The sequence below is a fragment of the Panthera tigris genome, chromosome D4, assembly GCF_018350195.1.
Source record: "Panthera tigris isolate Pti1 chromosome D4, P.tigris_Pti1_mat1.1, whole genome shotgun sequence".
In the NCBI taxonomy this organism is placed as follows: Eukaryota; Metazoa; Chordata; class Mammalia; order Carnivora; family Felidae; genus Panthera; species Panthera tigris.
In genome coordinates this window covers 41,502,999-41,526,820 of record NC_056672.1, presented here as the reverse complement: position 1 = coordinate 41,526,820, position 23,822 = coordinate 41,502,999, and the positions used below count along the sequence as shown (strand labels likewise).

Sequence of the window (23,822 nt, the reverse complement as noted above, 5' to 3'; positions counted from 1 at the left end):
AAACCCGAAAGAGACAGATTTTTGAGGTGCAGTTTTCAAGGCGCCCAATTGTTTTACTTACACGTTGCCTGCAGGGTAGCATTTGGGGCCCGGGGAGGGGGGGCAGAATTAAGGAAAAAAAAAAAAAAAAGGAGAAAATAAAACTGGAGGACATCCCCCGTGTAGTGAGGCTAGGAAAAGTTCCAAGTGCAAGTGGTGGACGAGGTGGGAAGGCGAGATTCGAGCACGGCTCCTCTCCTCGAAGCGGCTTCTCTGCAGCGAGGCAGCGTGCAGTGAGTTCGCGTGGTGATGAGCGCTCTGTCCGCTTTCGGGGAAGTGATTTGTTAGCAATGGGGTTGGACCACTCCCTTCCCTTTAGTTTGCTTCCACCCAGTGCTGCTATTGTTGCCCCCCCCCCCCGGGGGGATCTGATATATACTGTGTTCTGCGTGTAGATGGAATATGTAGAAAAGAAGGGAGATAGCGGGTTGGCGTTTTTTTTTTTTTTTTTCTCTCTTCCCTTCCCCCTAATGTGACATCTCTTGTTTCAGTGATCAAAGTCACAACTGGAGTGTAGGAGATGCGACTGTCAAATGCAGGCGCGCGCACACACACACACACACACACACACACACACACAAAAGTAGCGTGCGCCCAAGACTGTGGTTACAGTAACGCTGACAGAAATTAAAGTGGTTTTGAAAGCAGCGTGCGATTTATAGTGGTTCCCATTTACCCTAGAGTCAAGCTGTTGTGAAGCTGATGTACGAAAGACACCATAAAATAATCCTGTGTACCCAGGATTAAAGTGGCAGAAAGTGGCCTGCGTTATTATTTTTTATGTACTTCGTGGACCCTTGCAATGGTCGGAACCTGTGTTTTAGGCGGAGGCGTCAAAACAAAGTATTAAATCTATCTGTTCAGTGCTTGAGTTTTTCTTCCAGTGGCATCTTACGCGGGAACACTGTGCAAGCCCGTTGTAGGTCCTATTTTTCTTTACCCCAGCCTGTGTGCTGTTTGTCTACACGCCTGGTCCCAAATACTAATCATTTTGGAAAGTGCCTACACCCATTTGTGATCCACTGCTTCCTATCCTGCATTTTCAGATGTTCACTGTGCGCACACATACGTGTTTTAACTGGAAGAGTTTATTCCTGGCACTAATATTTAGTGTGTCTGATTTGAAGACATACTCCAGAATAGTGAGAGCTTATACAAGTTAATAGAACTTCCTTTTTTTACCGTTTGGACTCACACACACACGCACACGCACACACGCAGAATCCCTTGCGAACCTTTCTAGGGTATCTGCGTTTTATGTTATATTTGTAGCTGTTTCATTTAAAGTGTTCAGCCTTAATGAAGTTCTTAGTTGCAGCTACTTTTTCTGTTCCCGGAGAGCAGAGTATTTGAAATCCAGATTGCTAATCACTCTACCAAAGTACAAGAGTATCTTCACCTGAGGGAAATAATATTGAACCTGAATGTGAACTCGCTTTGAGGATCTTGTGAGAAAAGTCTGAAACTGTCCCTCCTTCCCTCTGGAGAATATGAAGTTCAGTGTTGTTTGCATGTAGAACTTTGAACAAGCACCAACCACCCTCCTGTGCTTTTTAAAAATAAATATAGAGGAAACATTAATAGCAGTTATACATTCCCAATACCTATTTTCTTTTTTCTTCTCCCTGAAATGTGAGAGATCCGTCAGGCAGGGATATGTGATTACAAAAAGCAGCAGACAAAAGCAGAGCTGACTATTGCTATATTAAAATGTAAGTGTTACAGTTTGAATTTTCAAGTGAGAGTTTTTGAGTTCAGTGCTTTACATAACATTTTGTCCTAATCTTGCTTGCTGTCAGGGATGTTTCATGGTTGTGCAATTGCTGCAGTCAAGAATGCCAATTTGCATTCCAGGAGTGTCATTTGATTACTTTTATCTGCACAGCTCCAAGACCGGCCCAGACCTCTCGTTTCATCTTGCCATGTCACGAGTCAATGCTGTGTCGTCTTTTCAAAAATCTGCCTGATTTAGACAAGAAAGAAAAGTACTTTCATGTTGCAGCCGCAGTCCCCTGCTAACTTGTCAGCAGCAGGATATGATTCACTTGGGCCCAGAAGAATGGAACAGAGAGGCGGGTTAGGCGGTTCAATAAAGCCCACGGACAGGTAGTGTGTGACATCCCCAGAGAGCCACAGTTAATGAAGAACAGGTCTGCTTAGTTCTCCACACGCTGACCTGGTGCTGTCCCCACAGTTTTCTCATTTGATCTTTCCCAGCAAATTGATCTTTTCTTGTATTTTTTTGCCTTCCAAGTTAGTCCTTGTGGGACTGAAATTAGCAGAGCAACTTAAGTTGGATAATACAGCTGTTCAGAAAAGAAGAAATTGGACACTGGCTCAAAAAGGGGCGGGGGTTGGGGGTGGAAGGAGCTATTCTTTTTGTTGTTCCTGGGAATATTTCTTATATTAAGGGAGACCAGAATAGGTGATGACTTGAAGTTCGTGGTTCCCTTTATTTTTCATTTTATAGTTAAGGTTCAGCACCATTTTAAATATTCCTGAAGTATGTGAAAGATGACCTTTGTGAGTGTGTGGAGTTCGTTTTAGCGTTGTTTTTTTTTTTTTTTCAATTTAGCACTTTTCATATTCACTTGTTTGAAATGATTTGCCTGTTGACTGTGGCTTTTATGACTATCGTAAGATAGGCTAAATATCAATGGTGTACTTCGTCTGTATTATTTATAGTCTTCTAAATAACTGCCACCCTAAAATATCCAATACTGAAACGCAGAAAAGATTAAACAATTAAGAAAGTCATTACCAGTGTTGTGTGTAAATACTTGGGTACGTGGAAATGTTTTCTGCAGTTACCATCAGCATCTTTTATTTTACGTAAACTCCAGAGATACGATGTCAGTACATTTTTTTTTTTAAAAGTCAAGATTCTGCATTTAAATGTAGGTTTTTAGAACTGAGACCAGATCACAAGTTTGGATTTCTGTAGATATTCATATATGTTATTTGTTTTTTGAGATGAAAATTAATTTTAACTAGCTTGGTAAATCTAAGTTGGGAATGTATATGTAGTTTAAACAGGTTAAAGTTTTACTCTAGAATTTTCCATACAAAGCTTAGGTTGGAAGCAATTAATAGATGAAATTAATGTGGCTATAAGGAGCAGTGCTTTGTGAATTCCCCTGCAGATGGTCTCATATACCATCTACACCCTTGCAAGAAACAGTTGAAAACATTTCTTGTGGAAGAGGAGGGAGCCTCCTAAAATCTTTTCCGTTGGATGGGAATTACATAGGATCATTGGTTAGTAAACTCCTCTCTGAAGAGCTAGAGGGAGCCTTATGATTTTATTAGATATACTTAAGGTTAACAGAAATCACTCTGGCAGTCAGAATGTTGTAGAAAAAGAGTAGATAATAAATACTGGCTTAATGTTTAGGCTTGGAGGTGCTATTGGTTTTTTTTTTTTTTTTTTTTTTTTTAAGCTGTGACAGAAGCACCAGAACTTTCTACAAGAATAGTTAAGTAGTCAGCTAAGGATTCTAGGGTTCTCTACCTTTTATGTGATTTGAAGTGATTTGAAGATCAAGCAAAATGCGACCAAATACGCTTTAAATAGGATTTGGTTTGCTAAATACTGTCTATTTCGCCAACTGAGGGACTTCTGTAAGGAGGCCACTCTTCAAAGTTCTATTAAAAGTAACTTCCTACCAAATCACTGAGGAGGGGAATACCTTCTTTCAGTTCATTAAGGACAACCTCCTTTCTGTAAATAATGGTTTTGAAGGAGTTCTACATACAACTGCCGTACTCCAGAGAGAAAATTCCTTTACAATAAATGCTTCGTTTATAAGCATAAAATAGTAAACCATTTATAACGTTGATATATTACGAATCAGTAAGTAAGTTAAATTTAAAGAAATAGAACTTAAGTGGTATTAAATTCAATATTTGTTGTTTAATTTCACATTTGTTTATCAGTCTTTCCACTGGAATTTGCAATATGTTTACATTAAAGAGTCATTGATCATAATTGCTCTTTAATATTTACATACTAGTTTTTAGTAGCATTACTTTGGACAAACTTATTTACCATTTAAGTAAATAGTATAATCCAATGAGATAAACTACCCAGATTTGTCTTTTTTTCATCTTTCACACAGTAACTCTCATTATGTTGCTAGCCAATAAAAGTCTTTATTTGTTGCTTATTAGATCCCTCAGTACACTCAAGAGTTCAGCTGTAATTTAATTTGGCTGTTCAAAGAGGCTGCCTTGTTTTAAAACATGTTCTCAGTACGCTTTTACCATTTATTGTGAACCTATATTCAACTCATGCATATGCATAGGATGATTTTACAGATAATCATTTTTTAAGGTTCATGCCATAGCAGAGTCGTAAGTTTTTTCTTTGAAAAAAAATCAGTACCTAACAACGTCAAAATATTTTTTTGTTTTTTACTGTATGTTTCCCTTGACATTCTGGAACATTTTTTTTCTTAGTAATTTAGATATAGTTTTGCTATTATAATTTAAAATCAGTTCCCTAAGGTATATAACCTTCCCTTAAGGTGTAGTGAGAAGAGCACTAAACTAAAATAAATAAATTTAATAATTAAGAATGTTAGTTGAGGGCATTTCACTATTGTAGTCACTTGAAATTACAAAAAGTTTGCCTTGTACTTCAACTTTGCTAGCATGATAAATTCAGTTTCCTTACAGTAGGCTGCTGGGAAGTTTTGCAATGAGTGGAAGATGGCTTGAGAGTTCTAGTGATATTTGTAACAAATCATGTTCACTGAAAACTAGAAATTGACTGCAAAACTCTAAGATGAGTATCAGGAATTCTTCCACAAGGAAGGCCGAATGTGGAACAGCTATATGAGTCATTGCATGTATATCTTACCAGTGGGAATCACATCAAACCAGCCCTTTAGATACAGTATTTAATAGTTGTCAAAATGTACAGTATTGTCTTGGAACTTGTGGTTCATGAGTTCATAGTCCCAGCTTTTTTGTGTTCAGTACAAAGATGTAACAACCCACACAAAACATTTTTCTCTTATTATGACCTTACATTTGCCAAAGTGCCCCATGCTGAAATTCCTTTTCAGTATCCCTTTTTTTTTTTTTTTTAGTCCAAAGCCAGACGTGTACCCAGACACAAAAGCCTCTGTGTATAGCAAGCTGTTTTAAATATTGTGACTCGACGATGTGCTGTCCTTTCTCTGCTTGAACCAAGGATCTCTGCTCAGTGTCTGTGGATTACCAAGCTCCTTCTTTATTGTACCTCTTGTCAACTATTCCTATTCATTTAACCTTTCATTAGTGTCTGTGCAGCTTCACTGTCTAGAAATGCAAGGAAAAACCGAAAGGCCCCACTGTCACAGTTATTAGATTTCTCGGTTACATCCCAGCAACCATAAAGAAGTAAGAGTCGACACTATTGTCGTGCGTGCTGCTGTCCTGGGGTGCAGCTCTTCTGTGCATGTCAAGGACATGTGCCACATGTTGATATGCATCCCAGGGATAAATGCACAACATGGGGGATAGGCTGATGCTGGCAGTAATGAGCTTTGTAGGAGTTATTGCAAAGACCAACAGTTTGTGAAGGAATTTTGCTTAACAGGCCAAGGAGATAGACAGAGTTGAGGGCTGCCAAGATTTGCCTGTGCTGGAGCTTGTCACTCACATTGTTTTCATCTAAACTTCATTTGAGGGGAAAATTGAATACGTTTGACAGCAATGAAAAGTGTTATTTTCATTTTTTAATCTTTCAGAGGATAAAAGTGGTATTTCTGGTGACTAGTATATTGTAATTAAACGTTTTTTATACTGACTGAATTGTGTATATGAATGGGTCTATTAGCAATTTATCTTATTATGTATCTAGAAAAAATTGATAATTAATGGATATATATGTTTTAAAATCTGTATAAAAGTAATATAGTCTACTAATTTTCCTATGCTGCTATTTTCCCCCTTTGATTTCCCTCTGGCATAGCCTGGTGTTATCACTTGATTTTTTAAAAAATGTATTTACTTTGTTGCCTCAATGTAAAGGAAAACCAGGATGAGTATCAGATCATTTTCAGGTCATAAGACAAATATTTGCAGATTTTGCATTGGGAAAATACTACTTTAACATTTTAGAAGATTCATAGAATTATTTTTAAGAATTTTCAAAACATTTAAATAGAAAATAATTGTCATACCTCATCTCTCTTTAAAAGTTCATTTTTTTTGAACAGGGAAAACCTGTGTTACCAGAGATGAATAAAACAATTTTGTTTTTCCTCATTTCAATGATTTTTGTCAGTTTACCAAACTCTTTGGGGCCCTCCAATACCTTTGCAAATATATTAATAATTTATTAGCAAATCTCTGTAAAGTTATTTATAGTTTTTACTTCACCCTACCTTTTTTAGCCAAGGTTAACCTTTTAATAGTTGTATTTGAAGCTTTCTCTGGTAAGTTTTTCATGGTGTCTTGTGAATGTATAATTGGCTTAGTTGTCCTTGTTTCAGGGAAGAGAGATGAGCCATTTTTCACAGTCCTTCCCTTAGATGAGATGCTTTCTTCCAGGAAAAAATATATTCAATAATTGACAGCCGTGTGCCCAGCCAGGGCATGTTCCAGTCTCTTGGCCATTGGGTGGAAATTCTGTATACATGATACTGAGATGAATCTGTCTTGATTCTCTGAGGTGAACTGGTGGCCTTCCCACAGACAAGGCAAGGGTATGTTAACTTTCCTCTTCTAACTATCCTATTTCCATTTATTATAGTTTGTGTTGGGTGAAGTAGAAGAGGAAAGAGGGACTTGTAAGGGTACAACAAAAATACACCCCTAGAAGTAGGCCAGAGTTATATGATAATTAAAGGGAAAAAGAATACACGGCAGTAGCTGCTATCTATAGGAACCCTCCATCTAGTATTCATCCAGTCAGTATCTTAGTGCAAGAAGCAGCACATCATTATCTACTCCAGACTGAGAACAGGCCCCATTCTTTCCCACCCAGGTTTGAGAGCCTCTATTTCATCATTTGTACAACAAGCGAGTTTGATAATTTCTAAGTTATTTTTTAATTGGAATATTTAATATTTTATGTGATAGGACTATATAATCATAGCAGTATACTGTTTTTAATAGCTCTGTTGGCATGTAATATACTAAATTTACTTGTTAAAAATGTACAATTAATATTTTATGGATATAGCATCTTTTATTTATCCATTCATCCAGTGATGGACATTCGGGTTGTTTGCACCTTTTAGTTATTATGAATACTGCTGCTGTAAACATTTGTGTACAAATGTTTTCATTTCTGTTGGATATGTACCTAGGAGTGGAATTGCTACGTCATATGGCAACTCTCTCTATCTTTAACTTTTGAGGAACTGCAAAAGTTCCTCAAAGTTTCCAAGGAAGCTGCACCTTTCTACATTTCTACCAACACTGTATGAGTTTTTTAATCTCTTCACATCTTTCCAAACTTGCTATTGTCTTTTAATTTTAACCATCCTGGTGGGTGTGAAATGGTTTTGATTTGCATTTTCCTGATGGCTAATGAAGTTGGGTGTCTTTTCATGTGCTTACTGGCCATTTGTAGAGTTCTGTGTAACAAGAAATGTCTGTAATATCCTTTACCTATTTTTCATTTAGGTTGTCTTTTCATTGTTGAGTTGTAAGAGCTGTTTATATATTCTGGACACTATATTCTGGACACAAGTCCTTTAGGAGATGTAGTATTTGCAAGTATTTTGCCTTTCTGTGGGTTGTCTTTCTTACTTTTTTGAGGGTGTCCTTTGAAGCACAGAAGCTTAAAAATTTTTTTTTTAGTTATTATTTTGAGAGAGAGAAAGAGAGAGAGAGAGAGAGAGAGGGAGAGAATGTGCTCACGTAAGCAGAGGAAGGGCAGAGAGAAGGGGAGACAGAATCCCAAGCGGGCTGGGCACCATCAGCACACAGCTTGACATGGGGCTCAAACCCACAAACTGGGGAAGATCATGACCTGAACCAAGATCAAGAGTCGGGTGCCTACCCATCTGGGCCACCCAGGCACCTGAAGTCCAGAAAGCACTGTACTTTAAAGTACTTTAAATTTTGATGAAGTCCAACTTATTTTTTATTTTGTCATTTGTGTTTTTAATGTGCTAAGGAACCACTGTCTAACCCAGGCTCATGAAGATTTACCCCTGTTTTCTTCTAAGAATCTTCTAGTTTGAGCTCTTACATTTAGGTCTTTGATTTGAGTTAACTTTTGTGTATTATGTGAAGTAGAGATCCAGTTGAATATGGATAGCCAGTTGTTCCCAGCACCATTTGTTGAAAAGAGAATTCTTAACCCATTGAATTATCATGGTGCATTTGTGGAAAATTATTTGACTATATATGTAAGGGTTTATGTCTAGACTCTCCATTGATTAGTAGGTCTATCTTTGCAAGTACCACACTGTCAAAATTAACTGTAGCTTTTGCATTAAGTTTGCCACTGAGAAATGTGTCTTCCGATTTTGTCCCTTTTCAAGATTGTTTCACTATTCTCAGGTCTTTAGCAGTTCATTTAAATTTTTCTATTGTGGTGAACACACAATATAAAATTGAACAACTTAAACATTGTTAAGTGTATGGTACAGACAGTATTGTTAACTGTACCTTGTTGTTCAGTAGATTTTTAGAACTTGGTCATCTTGTGAAACTGAAACTATATCTATTGAAGAACAACTCCCTTTTCCCCCCTCTTCACAACCCCTGGCAACCACCATTTTATTCTCTAAGAGTTTCGCTACTTTAAATACTTCATATAAGTAGAATAATGGAGTATTTGTCTTTCTGTAACTGTCTTATTTATCATAATGTCCTCGAGGTTCATCCAGTGTTACAGCACATGACAGGATTTTCTTTTTTAAGATTTGATAGTATTTCATCGTGTCTATTTACCACATTTTCTTTACTTGTTCACCTGTAGATGGACATTTAGGTTGAGTCCACCTCTTGGCTGATGTGAGCAATGTGCAGTGAACATGGATGTGCTTTCACTTCTTTTGGGTATATATCTAGAAATGGAGTTGCTGGATCATATAGTAATTGCTTTTAATTTTTTGAAGAACTTCCATACTATTTCCCATAGCTTCTGCCCCATTTTATCTTCTCACCAACAGTATACAAAAGGTCCAATTTTTCCACATTTTTGCCAACACTTGTTATTTTTTTAAAAGGGCCTTAAAAATTTTTTTTTACGTTTATTTTTGAGAGAGAGAGAGAGCACAAGTAGGGGAGCGGCAGAGAGAGCAGGAGACACAGAATCTGAAGCAGGCTCCAGGCTCTGAGTGGTCAGCACAGAGCCCAACGTGGGGCTTGAGCTCATGAACTGTGAGATCATGACCAGAGCCGAAGTCTGACACTTAACTGATTGAGCCACCCAGGTGCCCCTTAATAGGGACTTTTTAAAAAAACATGTTTACCACTTAAAAAAGTTTTTTAAGCTTATTTATTTTGAGAGAAAGGATGGGGGAGGGGCAGAGAGAGAGAGAGAGAGAATCCCAAGCAGGCTCTGCACTGTTAGTGTGGAGCCCAATGTGGGGCTCAAACCCATGAACTGTGAGATCATGACCTGAACTGAAACCATGAGTTGGACACTTAACTGACTAAGCCACCCAGGCAGGTGCCCCTGACAGGGGCCTTTTTAAAAGTATGAGGTGATATCTCTTAGTGGTTTTGATTTGTATTTCCCTGGCCATTGGTGTTGTTGAGCATCATTTCATAGGCTTCTTGGCCATTTGTATATATTTTTTGGAGAAATGTCTATTCAAGTCCTTTGCCCATTTTTATTGGATTATTAGTTTTTGTTGTTGAATTTTAGGAGTTCTTTATATATTCTGGATATTAATCCCTTGTCAGAAATAAGGTTTGCACATATTTTCGTCCATTCAGTATGTTGTTTTTTCACTCTGTTGATTACTTCCTTCACAGAAGTTTTTAAAAAAAAAAAATTTTTTTAACGTTTATTTTATTGAGACAGAGAGAGACAGAGCATGAAGGGGGGAGGGGCAGAGAGAGAGAGAGAGACACACAGAATCGGAAGCAGGCTCCAGGCTCTGAGCCATTAGCCCAGAGCCCGACGTGGGGCTCGAGCTCACGGACCATGAGATCGTGACCTGAGCTGAAGTCGGACGTGTAACCGACTGAGCCACCCAGGCGCCCCTTTACAGAAGTTTTTAAGTTTGATGTATTCCCATTTGTTCTTTCTTTTGTTGCCCTTAACAGTTTACTTTTATTTATTTGTATTTTTTTCATAGTGTTTATTTTTGAGAGAGAGAGAGCATGAGCAGGGGAGGGGCAGAGAGGGAGGGACAGAGGATCCAAAGCAGGCTCCATGCTGACAGCAGCAAGACTGATGCGGGGCTCCAACTCACCCACCTGTGAGATCATGACCTGAGTCAAAGTTGGATGCTTAACCAGCTGAGCCACCCAGGCACCCAGCAGTCTACTTATGAAACTCAGATTTATTTGATTTGCAGAAGAGTAAAGGCTACATTAAGAAAGTGCATTTGTTGTATGGGTAAAGAACTCTTGGCGGTACTTCAGGGAATAAGAAATATGTCATTTGATAGCCAAAAGATGAGTCTTAGTTACCTTTGAGATACACTGGTTTGACTTTGATGTTTCTTAATTATCATTGAGTTTAAAAGTATTCTAGGTGTTCTGTATGATAAGAGAGACACTTCATGCCCTGGAGGGTGGAATTAGGTATATAGAAATAATTGTTTTGGGTTTTATAAATACCTCAAAAGGAAAGGGAAAAAAACATTACTGAGAAAATTTGTCTTCCTAGACATTCTGTTGTAACTAGAGAAACAGCCAATAGTGCTTAAAATTAAAAATTATTGTATGATCTCAAATCCAAACTAACTGGTCCAGTTAAGTTTTAAATAAATACCATGTTCAAATCTTGCATGGCACATTTGGAAACATGAGCTTGTTTTAAAGTTTACCTGGCAGGGGCGCCTGGGTGGCAGTTGGTTAGGCATCCAAGTTCGGCTCGGGTCTTGATCTCGTGGTTCATGAGTTCGAGCCCTGCATCGGATTCTGTGCTGAGCGTTCAGAGCCTGGAGCTTCCTTCTGATTCTGTCTTGTCTCTCTCTGTCATTCCCTCCCCCCCCTCCCCCCCCCCCCGCTCCCCCCAAGCCCCAATGCACTGTCTCTCTCTCTCTCTCTCTCAACTATAAACATTAAAAAAGAAAAAAGCTTACCTGGAAAATATTGTAATTAAAATACCTTGCAGTTGAATTAGAGAAACTTGAAAACAATGAAAGGTAAACTAATTTGGAGGCAACTATGTTGTATCATTGTTGAATTAAAAAAATTCTTCCCTTAAAGTTATAATTTTCTCTTTATTCATGCACTTAAAAATTTTTTTAACATTTTTTTCAGAGAGAGAAGAGAGATGGAGCATGAGTGGGGGAGGGGCAGAGAGAGGGAGAGATGCACAGAATCCAAAGCAGGCTCCAGGCTCTGAGCTGTCAGCGCAGAGCTTGACGCCGGGCTCAAACCCACGAACTGGGAGATCATGATCTGTGCTGAAGTTGGTTGCTTACCTGACTGAGCCACCCAGGTGCCCCTCTTTATTCATGCTCTTAAAGACCTATATTTATTTCCATGTAATTGCTTTTCTGGTATTCTAATGGGCCACTCTTGCTTAACTGCATTGTCTGTTTTTGGCGTTTTGTGTTATTTTGGGTAAAAGTTTCATTATTCAGTATCAACTTAGATGGTTAACTAATCAAATATATATGTGGAGAGTATTTATTTTTTCCCTTCATCACTGTTTACATATATAAATAATAATTAGCCAATTTTAAATTGTATCTCATGACATATTTTGAGGATTTACAGATTTAAATTCTGTAGAGGATTTAAAATAACTTACAAAGGGGCGCCTGGGTGGCTTAGTTGGTTGGGTGTCCAGCCTCTTGGTTTCAGCTCGGCTCACTGTCCCATGGTTTGTGGGATCCAGCCCTGCGACAAGACCTGTGTTGGGCTCTATGCTGACATCATGGAGCCTGCTTGGTGTTCTGTCTCTTCCTCTTTATCTCTGCCCCTCCCTTGCTGATGCTCACACTTGTGTGCCCCATCTCTCAAAATAAGTAGATAAACTTAAAAAAAATTAAAATAAAATATAGAGACTGGTATGGTAGAATATTTTATATTTACTAGACACTTGATTTTTAGTTATATATGAATTTCATTTTACTAAATGACACATTTTGTTAATGTTGAACAAAACAGTTAATGCGACTTTTCTGTTCTCTTCAAACATGTTTTGACATGTACTCATAGGTATGTTTATACATATGGAATGACAAAATTGTGTTCTTGCTGTCTTTCATGGTTTGGCGACATAGAGAAGGCAATTAACTAGAACAATACAGCCGTACAAAGAAAGTCCACTCAGTTTTCTGTGCTGTGGTATCTAATCTCCCTGTAATACATATTTCACTCTTTAGTGGATTAGGAAAGTTTATTCTGTCAACATGTACGTACGCTAATAGGTATGCTTCTGGAAGTACAATGGGATAGTTCAGATTTTCCTCTCATTCAGAGTGGTGATTGGAAGCACAACATTATATGTGTTTGAATTGGTTTTTGATAGATTAGAACATTGATTTAACTTCAAAGTACATTAACTCTAAGTGATGTTAACAAGTAAACATTTTATAAACCCAGAAATTCTGCCAGATGTTGAGCTATACTTTTCACCGTATGAGTATCCCTTGTAAAAAATATTTTCACATAAAAGACTTATGTCTGTTCATTGGTCTTTGCAGCTTTACCACGTCTATGAACAGAAACCAGTCACAAGACATTTTTGTGTAGGACAGTGATCATTAGATCTAATGGAGTGTGTGTGTGTGTGTGTGTGTGTGTGTGTGTGTGTGTGAGTGGGGGCGGGGAGCATCCGTGAGAAACTGACAATTTGCAACTTCCTTGTGGAAGAATACAAAATAGTATGGTTTATTGAAATTTGTGGGGGGGGGCAGTAGGGATTGGTTTACTGTTATATTTTCATAGTATAGTAAGTAATACCTGTTATATTGTTTTTTGTAATTTCAGGTATTTGTATGGATGGCATAGATGTGTATTGAGTGTATTGATGAATGTTTTACTAATGTCAAATTGTATTTCTAAAGTACATATATGTCAGAGTAATCTGTTGATACCCAACAAGTAAATATTTGCCTATTATATATAGAGTAACTTGTAGATGTTCATGAAACATTATACAATAGTGTACTGATTTGATTAAAAAAAGATGTTTTAAAAATTTTTTAGGTTCTTACATTCAAGCTGTGCATTTGGCATAGGCATTGGAGTTCTGGTTATTTTCATTTTCCAAGTTCGATGCAACTTTTAATTATCTTAGAATCTAGCAACTTAACAGGCAGTTGAGTTTCTTTGATACACATGACATTCTGTTAGGTACTGTAGGTATTACAGATGAAGTAGAAGCTATAACCCTAACATTAAGGAGCACAAAGTTCATGTGCAGAAGGATGTTTATTATCTTAACGTAACCATAGTTCAGGTTCTGCCTCTGGTCTTAGTATGCTTAGAAATCTAATTTTTAATCAGTATGTCTTTGCAAGAGATCCGTCCTTCATGGGCTCCTTCAGTGTGTTTACTGACAGAAGGCTGGAGAATAGGCACACAAATGCATGCACATGTGCTGTGTGAACACGTATATATCTGCATACTGTAATAGATACTCATGGATACGTATGGAATACTCATATTGGCATGCTTAGCACATTCTTTCCTTTGCAGGCAAATTTAAGTGGGGAGTGAAATTATAATCCAAATGTTGCTCATTGCTACTTTATGAGTTTGGGATTTGAGCAGAGAATATTAGGGTTGCAGGTGGAGGGCATAAGGTCCTCTTTTCACTGTAGGGAAAGCCTTTCCAGTGGCCTGTATTGTTAGAGTACACACTTTGGACTCCCATCTCCTGGACTGTGTTTGGAAGACGTTTGACAAAATTTACTCCTTTTGCTTTTTTTCTTCTTCCTATTCCCCTTCTGGTTGACAAATTCTTTTTTCTCTAGATATGTTAATATTCTCAAGCAGATATTAGTTAACTATCTTGGGAGCTACTTGTTAAGGTGACTTTGCATCTGCTTGGTTTTTATGGATCTAATGCAGATGGCAATCTCATTTCATTCATTTTAAATTTCTTGGGAGATATCACATGCTACGCTACTACCTTACATATAATGTGTTTTGTGTATGAGAATGGTGGGAGGCCATCGGATAAGACAGCAGTTTTCTGGGGGAAAAGAGATGTATGTTGTTTTTAAAGAATAATAAAAAAGCTTTGAGGCCAGTTGATTTTGTGGTATAGAAAGTTTCTGTTATCAGATACCTTGTAGAGAGATATCTAGATCTGAGATTAACCATATATATATGTGTAATAAACTGCAATAAGGGTGTGTATATGTGTTTTTAATCTCTGCATCTATTCTCTATGTGATATAAGAGTTTTTCAGTTGCTTTGGGCTTCTTTTTTCCATTATACAATTAGGGTCAAGATTAGATTTTAAAGATCCTTAATGTTTCATACTGTGTGGATGCTCAACATTTCTTTATATTGTATTATTTAATGGATGCCAAAAGGACTAAAAAGCTAATGCTGTATCTTTAACTCTGTGTTAGCTGATTCCAGCAACTTCCTAGTTTGTAATGCCCCCCTTTTTTGTTTTTTACTTTAGTGTTTTGTTCCTTTTAAAATACTTCAATATCAGTTAGATTCTAAGAGAAAAATTGGTTAAGGGAAGAGAAGGTAGAAGGATGAAGCACAGAACATCCACTAGACACCAGAATGATAGATGTTGGTGGACTAGGGAGCCACCTGTTTTGACTTCCGTAGACCTAGTCTGACTTTTGTCCTTACATCTATATTTTCAGTCTACAGTCTGTGTGTTTCCCAGCAGTCATGGTAGAATTGTATAACATGTATAACATTTAAATATTATTTAAATGTATAACATTTTATTATTTAAAACCACAGGACTTAATCCATGACAAATTTTAAATTTGAAAAGATGTCAGAGGTAAAAATTAAATAGAGGCAATTATGGAGAGAATGGAGAAATTACACAGGGAATGTTGAACGTTGATAAAAACCAACAATGTTGAACGTTGATGAAAAATACATCAAAAAACAAAGGGCCAGTTAAATTGAGTGGCATGAGACTTTTTTTTTTGTTTGTTTTTTTATTTTGTGAGAGTGAGAACGCAAGTGGGGGGAGGGGGAGGGAGAATGGAAAGAGAGAATGAATGAATGAATGAATGAATGAATGAATCCCAAGCAGGCTCTGTGGTGACAGCAGGGCTCAGACTCACAAACCTTCAGATCATGACCTGAGCTGAAATCAAGAGTAGGCTGCTTAACTGACTGAGCCACCCATGCGCCTCCATGAGACTTGTTTTCATGTACTTGCCCAACATGCATGCTCACCACATTTTTTTTTCAGGGTGTTTTAGTGTTTCTGCCTCTTGTGCTCCTCATGTACTGGGCAAGGCCTGTTATGTCTGCCTCCCAATTATCACTCATTTACTACTTCCACTGCCATTACCAGGATCCATAGCACCAACATCCTTGACCTGGAATACTGCCATATCTTCTAACTGGCCTAGTGCTTCCACTCTAGCCTCTCTCCTGCTCACTACACTGAGACCACCCTTCACAGAGAAATCACTTCTGTTTCAAAGCCTTCTAGTGACTTTTTATCACACCTGCAGTGCAATCCAAACTCTTTATTGTGATTGAAATGGATATGTAAGATGAGATCCCTACCTAAGGCTCCAACATCATTTCCTACCACAGCTCACTCTGCTCCCATTATGCTAACCTAGCTTTTTACTGATCATGCCAAGTTTGTACCTACCTCAGGCTTTGCACGTGTTTTTCGTCTGCCTGGAATGCTCTTCTCCCACATTTTTGCATGGCTTCCTTCCTCATTTCATTCAGGTCTCTCAAATGTCACTCCTTCAGAGAAAACTGCCTGATAATTTTCTTCCCCCTGCTGTGTCTCCACACTGTATGTTTCTCTGCCCTTTTACCCTGCTTTGTTCATAGCATTTATCACTACTTGAAAATATGTATTTGTGTGTATGTAGTTTGTTATTAGCCCTCTCTTACTATTGAGGATACCAAGCTGCATAAGAATGGAGACGTTTGGTTGTCTTACTAATTTCTGAATTTCCCCTACTTGTAGCAGTGCCTGGTGCGGGACATACTCGTATATTTATTATACATTCATTCACTCATAAACACATTCTTTATCAATTTTTATCAGGTCTTAGTTATTCTCTGGAGGGTTATTTATGGCATCTGCTGTTGCCATTTTCTGAACTGCTTATTGGAATGGTAGTTTCCATGGTAGATGTAACCATTCCCAACAGTTTTGCAAAAATCATCCTATAAGATATGGGAAAATATATTAGAAATTTGACTTATCTCATTCTTCTGTTTTTTGTGTTTTACAGTGTGCATGTTATCTTATTATAGTAGATATGGAAGGGATATATTGTGCAATCAAAAAACTAGAGACTGTGCATTGAACCTGATATGGACAAGCAAAATGTAACTTTGTTTAAAGAAAAATGTAAAAACTCCATAGGCTATTTCATAGATTTGTGCTTTTGTATACTAATAAGGTGGTGATACCACTGGTAAGAGTAAAATCTTTCACATTATTCAGAAAATCATGCAGGTCTAATGTTGGGGTGAGAGTGAGACATATATCAAATTTAGCATCGTGTGTGTGAATATGTGTTTCCTAATAATCCAACATCTGATGGAGTTTTTAACTCTCTTGAGTTAAAGTGTGCTTGTGATAGGGCCCTTTTTATCTGTACTAACCTATATGTGGAAGTATGTGAGATATTTTTTTCCTTGTCTTGAATACTTGAGGCTTAAAAATTTTCTTTTAAATTTATTTTTGAGAGAGAGAGAGAGAGAGAGAGAGAGAGAGAGTGAGCGAGAGAGAGAGAGCAAGAGAGAGCAACCAGGGAGGGGTTGTTGTGGAGCTCAAACTCACGTACTATGAGATCATGACCTGAGCCAAAATCAAGAGCTGGATGCTTAACCAACTGAGCTACCCAGGTGCCCCAAATTTAGGCTTTTTAATGAAGCTGAACTGGATACTTTGGTTTTCTGTGACTTCAGTTTTTTTAAAACAATTTTATTGAGATATAATTCATACACCATACAATTCGCCACTGTGACTAAGTTTTACAGTTATGTTTTGTAATTACAATAAATGCAATTTTGAAGACACAGGGATATAAATTATATAGTCAGAAATTCGAAGGAAGTGTAGTCATTTTAGGTAGTCATTTTAATATAAGTTGAAGAAGTTTTATAACATTTGAAGAACTTGTCAATAAAATATTTGAAAAGATTCATAAACTTGAGTGAAGCATTGAAGTAATTAAGATACTAATAAACTAAGGAAGCTTAAAAACCATAAACAGATACCAGTATTATTCTTTATGAAATAGTCACTGTAGATCGTACTTTGATGGTGCTATAGCTTCAAATGTGTTTAGAGCTCTCCATTTGACATTGGTTTCTGACAGCCTATGTCTTAATTCTTCCAAACATCTTTAGTGTTAGGGACCCATGAGTGGCTCAGTCAGTTAAGCATTTGACTCTTGGTTTCAGCTCAGGTCATGATCTCATGGTTCATGGGTTCAAACCCCACATCAGGCTCTGCACTGACAGTGTGGGATTCTCTGCGTGGGATTCTCTCTCTCCCCATCTCTTTCTGCCCCTGCCTTGCTCACATGCTCTGTCTCTCTCAAAATAAAGAAATAAGCTTAATAAAAATATCTTTAGTGCTAGCAAATTTTTTGCGGCATAAGGTTTGATTTTCTGAATCCTCTAAAAGTTAAGCCTGATGAACATGGTAGGTAAATTCAGATGATTCCCTTTTTAGTAAAAAAAAAAAAAATAATCATAATTAGCACAATTGTTTTTTCTCACATAGCTTAAAAATTGGCTCTGGAAGTAGTTATAAATGAAGAATTCCAGAAATGCTTTTAAACAGTGGTAATGTTATTGGAAAAGTGCAGTGTCCTGAGGTGACAATAGAAACATACTGATTTTTTTTCCCTGTAAGTAATGGACCTTCTTTAAAAAAATTTTTTTTTTAATGTTTATTTGTTTTTGAGAGAGAGAGAGACAGACAGAGTGTAAGCAGAGGAGGAACAGAGAGAGAGAGAGAGAGAGACTCAGAATCTGAAGCAAGCTCAGGCTCTGAGCTGTTAGCACAGAGCCTGATGTGGGGCTCGAACCCATGAGCCCAAAGATCATGACCTGAACAGAAGTTGGACGCTTAACCGATTGAGCCACCCAGGTGCCCCTTGTAATGGACCTTCTTTAAATCCATGGAAACTCATTTGGCTGTATAAGAATTGGTGTGAGATTTTATGCATATATAGGTTCATGCATACATATGTGCATGCTTATAAATTTCCACCTACCAAGTTATATCAATATTTTGTACATTTATGTAATTTTGCTTTATATGGCAAGTGCCTAATAAATTCCACTTCAGGGTCAATTTTGTGGAGTTGGAGTAAAATTATTCTAGGTTATGGCCTGAGAAGGCCCCTAAAGGCAAGGGATACCAAGAAAAATTTTAAACAAGATATGAGACTACATGAATATTCCATAACATTAAACAGATTTATATAGAATTCTTTGGCTAGAAATTACAGTGATTGTTGCATAGCTTGTGTACTTAGTGCAGCAAATCTGTTTCAGGCATAAATATATACTAGAGACGTTATAAAGAAAGCTAATGAAGTACAAATTTGTGCACATAAACTGGTTTTAAGGCAGTCTTATCCATACCTGTAAAACAGAAGTGAAAGGGAAAAGTAGCTGCTCAACGGGAATATGATTTTCTTTCATTTTTTGTTCTTTCAGATTTGGTTTTGAATTCCTAGAAGTTGTGGTTCAAGGTAACACTTACCAGTATCTTTATGATGACTTCCTGGTTAGCAATTAAGAAAAGCAATAGTTAGTTGCCACCTTGGAAAAATCTGTGTCATTGAATTTCCTTTCCGTTCCTCTTCCACCTCTTTTTCTTTATCATAGAATGCTAATTTTGCATGGAATCTAGATCTTGACATAATTTTGTTATTAAAAATAATAAAAGCATTGCCTGGGTGGCTTCAGCAGGTTAAGTGACCAACTCTTGATTTCAGCTCAGGTCGTGATCTCATGGTTCATGAATTCGAGACCCATGTCAGGCTCTGCACTGACAGCACAGAGCCTACTTGGGATTTTCTCTCTCCCTGTCTGTCTGTCCCTCCCTTGCTTGCATGTGCGCATGTGTGGGCTTTCTCTCTCAAATAAACATTAAAAGATAATAAATAAAAATAAAAGCAATTTTGAGAATTCAGTCCAGTGAAGTTGTACACTATCAAGAAAGTTTGTAGATATTTTCTCAGGAATGATAGTTCAAGAAATAAAAAGGAATGAAATAAATTCAACTCCAGAAAAATTAATTCTAGATCTTTTTCTTCTTTCCTTCAGAATTTTTTGAGACTGTGGAACTTTCTGATTTGAAGGAAAGTTAACACCAACTTTTGTGTTGGAAGTAAAAATTAGAGTTGAATTTTTCTGTGTTAGCTGTAATCTGCTGGGTGTTTTCTCTTAAACAAAAGTCTTGTACATAACTAGTATGTTAGGCTGCTTACATAGTACTTTGAGGGTAGAGAGGCCCTTTAGCAGGTCCTGTTATATGGTGGAAGGCTGTGCACTCAAAGCCTAACTGCATCATTTACACTGCCTTTGGAGGGACCACGTGTGCTGTTTTCATGGACCATTTGGCCCGTGAGATGGGATTTGTCATAATTCATTGTCATGTACTGTAACCCCAGTGGGAGTATAAGGTCTAGCTGCTTTACCTGGGATGGCTTCTGAATGTTTTTATCTTGTTCCAGGGTGGATTATTACCCTTGAGAGTGCATTTAATTATAAGCTTTATGTTTTCTAACACCCATTCACAATACCTCCTCTTCACTGTACCTGACTTCAATGATGGTATTTCATGTGCAGATTGAGGACAGTATAGCACTTGGAAGATGGAAGCTGTCAGACTTGAATCTACCTCCGTTTTTCAGTGTCTTCTCTTTACCTTGGTATTTTGGACCTTTTATTGAAAACCTGTGTTTTGGGGTTACTTTTCTCAGGAAAATAAATTTATGTTTGATAACATACTAAGGAAAAAAAGCCTCCACTTATTAATATTGGGTATTTCTCAGAGTATCATTATAAGAGATTGAATTTTGTTATGTTTTTATAAGCTACTGCGTCATAGATTTTATTTTAATAGTCTTTGTATCCATGCCTATACTGAGGGCTTTACTTAGAAAATGGGTACTTTAGAGTATTTCTTATTATAGTCCTTTGAGATTAAACATAGTAGGATCTTATGGAGTTTAAATTTTTTATGTAGATAAGTAATCTGTCTCTTTAATTTCCTGAATTTGCCTCTCATCTGAGCTTAACCACACTTTATTATAATCAACTGTTTATATGTCTACCACACATATCGCTCTGTAGGTTATTAGGCATATTATTTTGATCTTTTCATTTTTCTGTGTTTATCAGGGAATAAATGGTCCTAAGTGGGTATTGGATTTAATTAATAGTTTCGCGTCTTTATTTTTCCCATTGTTAATGAGAAATAATTGACCTACATCATTGTATAAATTTTAAGGTATACCATACCACATGATGGTTTGATTTACCTATATTGTAATATGGTTACCAATGCAGGGTTAGTTAACATTCAGCATCTCATTTAGACAGTAAAAAGAAAAGAAAAAAGATTTCTCTTTTGATGAGAACTCTTAGGATTTATCCTCTTAATAGTGTTTTAATTTTTAAAGCTTTGCTCGAAGATTATGGTTTTTGAGGTATGTGGGTGTTCTATCTCAGACAAACTTTTAATTATCAATGTTAAATTATACTGCCTTGTATATTGTTTTTAGAATTTAGTGTTTTATCCCTGATTGAGATACCCATGACTAGAACTATCAAATTTTCTAAATTTTCTTAGTAATAATGGGCATATTCTAAATTGTGTGTTGGTCAACATGCAGCTTTTTTGGGGGGAAAGTGATTCTTTTTTACTAAATGAACTTTATAAAGTCAACTTCCTTAATTTGTAACATGGGCACAATGAAAGCCTCAGGGTGTTTTTTTTCCTTGAAAAATCTTTAAAGAGATGTTTAAACAAATCTCAAAATATGCCATAACTTAAAAGAAATAATTTGATGTGGCAAGTTTTAAATTAAAACACACACACACACACACACACACACACACACACACACACACACACTGCCTAACCTTTCTTTGAGTCTTTGGTTTAAGTCCTCTGTCATATAATGCCAAAAACTTTGTTCTGAGCTGCGTGTGTGTTGAAACATGTATGCCTGTCCTAGTGTCATAACTAATTATATCTCTTGTATGCTTACTTCTAGTAATCGGAAAGTAGACCTACCGCAGCATACAATTTAACATTTAGTGTTATCTGAGGACCTGCTGTAGAAATGAAGTTTTCCACCATGTAGCAACTTGACATTGTAAACAGATATACTATTTTAAATATATCCTCCACGTAGTATTTTGCAGAAATAACATAGTTTGGGTGGAAAAATTTTAGGAGTTCTTCAAGGCACATGTGTTTATCAGCAATTACTAATACTGACTCACTTTGCAGTTTTGACTGACATTTCATCTGTGAATTGGAAATTGATGGTCTTGTGTTGTGGTAGCAAAATTTGATAGGATTTCTTTTTACTCAAAAGTTTGTCAAAAGATTGTAGCTTGTGGCAGAGCTTCTGGTGCGGTGGTCATTTAATCTTCATGGATTGTTCCAAAATAATATGGGGCATATTTTATGAAAGTGTATTGAGTAGAATTTTCACACACTAACTTAAAAATTCTGTCTTGGACATGATTGTGACTGGGACAGCAAACAATTTCTTATATGCACCAGCATGTATGAAAATATGTGGTCCTTGTCTATGCCTGCTAAGAGAGGACTTTACCAGTCTTCAGTCTCTGAGCTGCAGCCTTGTCGCAATTAAAGTCTTAGGACTGGGAGCAGTTAATGCTGGTGATAGATTGTGGTATTTAGTATTGTGTTGTGTTCCATGGTGATCTAGTTCTGTAGACTTACAGAATTCTAGTCTGAACTTGGGAAATAATATACCAAAGAATTTGTGGCAAATGTTTCTTAAAGTGAGAAATATAATGAGTTTTCTTATTAATAAGCAAATCTTTTGGGCTTTGCTTAAAGAAATAATGAAAGGATTGTGCAATTTTGTTATTGATAATTGTTTAAAATTTAACACTGAAAATGCTAGATTTTCTTTTATGAAGTGAAAATATTCCTTCATTAATGTTTCCTTCCTTTCGTTTTTCATTATAGTTAAAAATAAAACTCAGTATTGTTTCAAACTTAGCTTTTTTATACTAAATGAATTTTTATAAATTCTGTGTTATTTATTTCATATGGTAACATAAGTATGCAGAGGCATTCAACTTGAACATTTTGTGTTCAGAAATGTGAGGCTTCGATTCTTGGTATAATTTCTCTGTTTTGAAAACTGAATTCCCAGGAGTTTCTTTCTAATCAGTGTATCATGATCTGTTACATTAAAAAATTAGATGGCCTAAGCCATCTAACTTTTGAAGACTGTGACTGTAAAAGGCATGTGTTAAATAATGAAAGCATCTCTCTATTTTTTGAGAGATGAACATTTTTGTGGTGTGTATCAAATTAATGCTGGTGTATTTGGCTTTAAGAGTAACTGATGACTGATTTTGCAGTTGATAGGCCACAAAAGAGAAAGGGTAGTTTAAAAATGTCCTGGGTGTCCTGGCAGTATGTGAGAAGGTTGACCTCCACCCTGACTGATATGAACACCTTCCCACTCATCCGTTGGCTGTGAAATACTAAAGGGTGGAAGATGTTAAGGCTTGTCTGGGTTCTGAACCTGTGGTTTTTTCCACCTCCACATGGTGTTTGGAAATCTTGGGAGTCATTTTTATTTGTCATAAAAGATCAAATTGGGATGCTTCCTGCTTTTTAGTGGGCCAAGGATACCTCAGTTCTGATTGCAGAATAATTTACACACAATGATGAGTTATTCTGCTCCAAGTGATAATAATGCCTCTGCTGGGAATCACTGGGTAGTTATTGATAAAAAAAAAATTAAAAAGTACTGGTAAAAATGACTCTTTTCCTCCCAGAATTCCCCCTTACGTTCTTTTTTTAAAGGAAAAAATTATTTTTATTTTATTATTTTTTTAAAACTTTATTTGTTTTGAAAGAGAGAGAGCGAGCGAGTGTGCACATAAGTGGGGAAGAGGGGAAGAAAGGGAGAGAGAGAATCTTAAGCTCCATGCTCAGTGTGAAGTTTGACACGGGGCTGGGTCCCAGAATTCTGAGATCATGACCTGAGCAAAACCAAGAGTTGGATGCTTAATGCACTGAGCCACCCAGGCACCCCAGGAAAAACTTTTAACTGAAGTATACTTGACATACAATATTATATTAGTTTTAGGTATACAACATAGGGATTCAATATTTATGTACATTATGAAATGATCACCATGTGTCCATTTACCATCTGTCACCATACAAAATTAATATTGCTGTCTATATTCCCCATGCTGTGCATTATAATCCTGTGACTTATTTTATAACTGCATGTTTGTACCTCTAGATCCCCTT

General features: G+C 36.9%; 1 protein-coding gene across 13 annotated transcripts in view; it reads left to right on the top strand.

Annotated features, from left to right (window-relative positions):
* BNC2 (basonuclin 2) overlaps positions 1 to 23,822 on the top strand; it is a 427,090-nt gene that overhangs the window by 783 nt on the left and 402,485 nt on the right. The window lies entirely within an intron of this gene.